The sequence below is a fragment of the Neomonachus schauinslandi genome, chromosome 10 (assembly GCF_002201575.2).
Source record: "Neomonachus schauinslandi chromosome 10, ASM220157v2, whole genome shotgun sequence".
Lineage (NCBI taxonomy): Eukaryota > Metazoa > Chordata > Mammalia > Carnivora > Phocidae > Neomonachus > Neomonachus schauinslandi.
In genome coordinates, this window is record NC_058412.1 from 112,062,289 (window position 1) to 112,068,322 (window position 6,034).

A 6,034-nucleotide genomic window follows, 5' to 3' on the forward strand; every position below is an offset into this window, starting at 1 on the left:
CCTCTCCTGACCTGTGAGTCAGACTGCGTGGGGCTGTGCATCTTTTTTTTTTTTTAATTTTTTTATTCTTATGTTAATCCCCATACATTACATCATTAGTTTTAGATGTAGTGTTCCATGATTCATTGTTTGTGCATAACACCCAGTGCTCCATGCAGAATGTGCCCTCCTCAATACCCATCACCAGGCTAACCCATACTCCCACCCCCCTCCCCTCTAGAACCCTCAGTTTGTTTTTCAGAGTCCATCGTCTCTCATGGTTCGTCTACCCCTCCGATTTCCCCCCCTTCATTCTTCCCCTCCTGCTACCTTCTTCTTCTTCTTTTTTTTCTTAACATATATTGCATTGTTTCAGAGGTACAGATCTGAGATTCAACAGTCTTGCACAATTCACAGCACTTACCAGAGCACATACCCTCCCCAGTGTCTATCACCCAGTCACCCCATCCCTCCCATCCCACCCCCCACTCCAGCAACCCTCAGTTTGTTTCCCGCGATTAAGAATTCCTCATAGGGGCTGTGCATCTTAACAAGCCCCTGGGTGATGTTACTGAGCATCCATTTGGAGAACCTCTGTATTTGGAGAAATTCTGACTCCTTGGGGAACTCAAGCTCATTTCAGTTCTTCTCTGAGCTTGTTAGACCCCAGCCCAGGTATAAAATGAGTATATAAGGGGCGCCTGGGTGGCTCAGTTGGTTAAGCGACTGCCTTCGGCTCAGGTCATGATCCTGGAGTCCCTGGATCGAGTCCCGCATCGGGCTTCCTGCTCGGCAGGGAGTCTGCTTCTCCCTCTCCCACTCCCCCTGCTTGTGTTCCCTCTCTCGCTGTGTCTTTCTCTGTCAAATACATAAATAAAATCTTAAATAAATAAATAAATAAATAAATAAAATGGGTATATAAGTTCCACCTGCTTGGATGCCAGGAGGGACTCAGAGGTCCGAGAGGGCTCTCTCAGGGCTCACATCTGAGCCACGATGACTGTTCTACCGGCTTTACCTCTCTCCTTAACTGGCTTTGTTTTTCTTCACATAGCACCACCTGGCAGGACATTCTATCTCTGTTGTTTGTGGGAGGTACAGAAGGCCAGGGGCTATGTTTTGTTCATAATGGTCTCCCCCGCTCCTAGAACAGTGCCTGGCACACAGAGCTGCTCAATTAAATGTTTATTGAATGACTAAATGAAAGTGGTGGCTACGCAGACCCTACATGGCCAGAACAAAGCAGGACACTTGTTAGGGATGGTTAATGTTTACTGAGGATACATCACATGCCAGGCATGGTTCTAAGCACTTTGTATGCGCTATCTCATTTGACATGCGAGGGCCAGCCTCTGACATGGCCCCTATGATCCTGACACGTGGTATCCAGGCCCTTGTGTAGTTCACTCCTACCCTGAGCTGGGTTGATGGGTGTAACAAATAGGATATTGTGAAAATGAAAAAATATGACTTTTTTTTCAGTCCATAAGAAGTGTATTATGTCTTCAACACAACACAACACAACACAACAATGTAGACTCTTCTCTCAGAGAGTCTATCTCTGAGATAGAACCATCTCTGAGATAGAACCACAGAACCATCACCCAGATGAGTAGCCCATTTGTCATTTTCATAAGCAGCTGGATTCTTGCCCTTGGATTTCCCAAACTCCTGGGTCCCCCACGTGTGGACAAGATAAAACACTACAAATGGTGGCACAATGCCCAGGATGCGTGCCCGAGTGTGGCGCTGCACACTGGGGAAGCCGCTGCCTAAGTGTGCGGGAAGGTGCGACGCTTGACGGCCACAAAGCTGGATGTGGCACCATGTTGCATCCGTGTTAGATTCCCAAACTCGTGGCCCAGGGTCGCGGCGATGCCTCACTCCCACACAGGGGTCACCTCGCCCTCGCCAGTCCTGGGAATCACTGTCCGTCTGAAGGAGTAAGCCTCGGCCATACAATATATCATGGCTCCTGCCTTGCTCTCCGGAATCATCTGCTCTTGGGAAAGCCAGCTGCCATGTTTCAAAGACACTCAAGTAGACTGATGGAGAGGCACACGTGGCAAGAAACTTAGACATCCTGCAAATCAGCACCAACCAGGTGTGTGAACAGCTTTTTTTCTTTCTTTTTTTTTTTTAAGATTTTATTTATTTATTTATTTGAGAGAGAGAATGAGAGAGAGAGAGAGAGCATGAGAGGGGGGAGGGTCAGAGGGAGAAGCAGACTCCCCGCTGAGCAGGGAGCCCGATGCGGGACTCGATCCCGGGACTCCAGGATCATGACCTGAGCCGAAGGCAGTCGCCCAACCAACTGAGCCACCCAGGCGCCCCTTTCTTTCTTTCTTTTTTTTTTTTTTTAAGATTTTATTTATTTATTTGAAAGAGAGAGAATGAGAGAGAGAGAGAGCACATGAGAGGGGGGAGGGTCAGAGGGAGAAGCAGACTCCCTGCTGAGCAGGGAGTCCGATGTGGGACTCGATCCCGGGACTCCAGGATCATGACCTGAGCCGAAGGCAGTCGCTTAACCAACTGAGCCACCCAGGTGCCCCGTGAGCAGCTTTCTTGAAAGCTGATCCTCCACCCCAGTCAAGCCTTTGGATGACTGAAGCCTCAACCAACATCTTCACTACAACCTCTGAGAGATTTTGAGCCAAAACCACCGAAGAAGCTGCTGCTGAATTCCTAACCCCCAGAAACTGTGTGAGATCTACATGTTTATTGTTGTTCTAAGCCACTGAATTTTGGGGTAACTCATTAGATATCAATAAGCCATAACTGACACGGATCCTCAAAACAGCCCTACGAGGGAGGGGCCATCGTGATTACCATTGCACGGAGGGGGAAGCCGAGGCCCAGAGCGCGGGAATCTTGTCCAGGGCACACAGATAGCGAACGGTGGGACTGAACCCAGGTTTGAACGACTAAAGAGTCTACTCGCTGGGATGAAGGATGTCCGAAGTGAATGCTGGCTCTGCCCTTGAAGGGCTGAGGCGAGGACCAGCACTGCTGAAAGAAAATAACTGCCCTCAATCCAAATTTGTGCAGGTAACCTCAGGGCTGAAGGAACCATGATCATCATAAACCGGCAGGGTCACCAGAGGAAAACAAGGCAACAGAAGTGAAAACCAGCAGAAACAGATACTCAGAGTTCAGATGGCAATATTATCAGACACAGATTATAAAAGAAAAATGTGTACTGCCCTGAAATAAACAACAAGCTTGAACTATGGCCAAAGTATAGAAACTTTATCAAGTGACAACAGATCTGAAAACCCAATAGAACTTCTAAAATAAAAAATACAATAACCAAAATAAAAAATTCAAAGTCTTGGTGCGGGGGCACCTGGGTGGCTCAGTCGATTAAGTGTCTGCCTTCAGCTTGGGTCGTGGTCTGGGGGTCCTGGGATGGAGACCCGCGTCGGGGTCCCTGCTCAGCACGGAGTCTGCTTCTCCCTCTCCCTCTGCCCCTCTCTCTGCTCATGTTCTCTCTCTCTCTCTCAAATAAAAAAAAAAATCTTCAAAATCTGGGTTAAACCACAGATTAGATGTGGCGAAAGAGGGAATAGTGAGATAGAAATCCAACATCAACCACAGATTCAAGAGACTCTATAGGGGCACCTGGCTGGCTCAGTCTGTAGAGCATGTGACTCTTGATCTCAGGGTCATGAGTTTGAGCCCCACATTGAGCGTAGAGATTATGTTAAAAAAAGAGAGAGAGACTCTAAATTTTCACACATAGACATATCATAGTGAAAATGCAAAAAGACAAAGAAAAAATCTTAAAAGCACTCAGAGGAAAAAACCAGCGAGATTACTCTCTAAAGGACAGCAGTACAACGTGGATGAACCTCAAAAACATGATGCTAAATGAAAGAAGCCAGTCACTAAGGAACACATATCGTAAGATTTAATTAATATAGGAATAGGAAAATCTATAGAGACCAAAAGTAGATTAATGCCACGGGGTTGGAGGATACCAGGTGGGGGGTGTCTGCTAATGGGTACAGGGCTTCTCTAGGGGTGATAAAAATGTTCTAAAATTAGATTGTGGTGATGGTTGTATATATAAGTCTGCAAATGTACTAAAAACCATTAAACCGTACACTTTAAATAGATGCTCTTATAGTATATCAATTATATGTCAATAAGGCTGTTGAAAGAAAGAACAGCAGTTAGACCGACAGGTGGTGATGTTTCAGTAGCAGCCATAGAAGCTGGAAGACGAAGGAGTGCTATTTTCTTTTTTTAAGATTTTATTTATTTATTTGACAGAGAGAGACATAGCGAGAGAGGGAACACAAGCAGGGAGAGCGGGAGAAGGAGAAGCAGGCTTCCCGCTGAGCAGGGAGCCCGATGTGGGGCTCGATCCCAGGACCCTGGGATCACGACCCGAGCCGAAGGCAGACGCTCAACGACTGAGCCACCCAGGTGCCCCAGGAGTGCTATTTTCAAGGTGAAATGCCAGCTGGATTCTCCCAGTGAAAATGTCTATCAAGGCTGAGCTCTAACTAAGACTTCAAAGACCAAGAAAATTTGTCACCAGAAGGCTCTTCCTACAAGGAGTTTTAAAACAGTGGCTCTCAAACTTGACCTCTTATTATAAATAGCAGAGAGCGTTGTAAATTCCTGATGCCTGGGCCCAGCCCGAGATGCTGAATCAGTTGATCTGAGATGTGGCCTAGGCATCAGGATTTTTAAAAGCTCTACAGATGATTCAAATGTACAGCCCAGGTTGAGAACCTCTGTGTTAAGGGATGCATTTCAGGCGAAAGGTAAGTGACCCTAGATGAAAAGTCAGAGATTCCTTCATTCGTTTAAGATATAATCCTTGAGGATCTATTATGTTAGGAACTATTCTAGACACCAGGAACACAGCAGTGAGCAAAATAGACAAGAGTCCTGGCCTCTAGAAGAGGGAAACAGACAAAACAACAACAACAACAACAACAAAACAAAAAAAACCCCAAGATAAATAAGTAAAATATGCCATTAGATAGTAACATATGCTGTAGAAAAAAAAAAAAAATGAAGCCAGGAAGGAGGATATGAAATGCTGGATGTATGTGGGTGTGTGAAATTTCAGATACAGTGGACGGGGAAGACTCTAGGGTAAAGACCAAACTAAAGGGAGAAAGCAAGCTATAAGGATATTTGGGTTATGGCATATGCAAAGGCCCTGAGGTGGAGTGTGTCTGCCTTGTTGCAGGACTTAGGAGGCCAATGGGCTTGAGTGGAGTGAGCCAAGTAATCAAGGGAGACCTCACTAAAATGGAGTGGGGAGGCCAGGAAGGGGAGGTCTGACAGGTACCCCTGGAAGTCCCTTACAGGAGGAATTGTCAGTTACACACCCCAACAAAGAGTCCTCAATAGGAAAGTATCAACTACAGGCCCCGACAGGGAAAGATGTGCATTGCATCCCCTACAAGAAATCCACTACCTCTGTAACTCCGCCAATGAGAGCCTGTCATCACCCTGAACTCTTGCTTTTCTCCAATGGATTTTGGCTCAAAGCACCCCTCCCAGTTTCCTCCTTCTCAGTAAAATAATGTTCCTTTGCTTTGTTTGTTAGACTTGCCCATGGTTTTTCATAGCTTGAATGTCCCAAATTGCAATTCTTGGCTATTCCTGAATAAACCCATTTTGCTGGGAAAATAACTGGCTGTTTTATATTTTAGGTTTAACAGTAGTCAGAGAAGGAGGAGAGGTAGTTTGCAGGCCGTGGGGAGGACCTTGGCTTTTACTTTGCCATGAGAGTGTTGGGAACTACTGCGAGTGTGTTGAGGAGTGGTTTGATTGACATTCTAGGGACCCTCCGGCAGCAGGTGGAAAATGGACTGCTGGGGCCAAAAGGAGAAGCCGTCAGGTGAGGCCAGAGCTTCCGCTGGTCTTCAGCAAACAGAGCCGAGGACGCGGCTCACCCTCAGGTGTGCGGGTGGGTCCGCGGAGGCTGAGCCGGGGTGGCTCCGCGCTGCGCCCCACCCCAATACCGGCCAATCCCCGCCCCGGCAGTCACGGCCCCGCCCCCATCCGGGCCCCGCCCCTCCAATCCGGG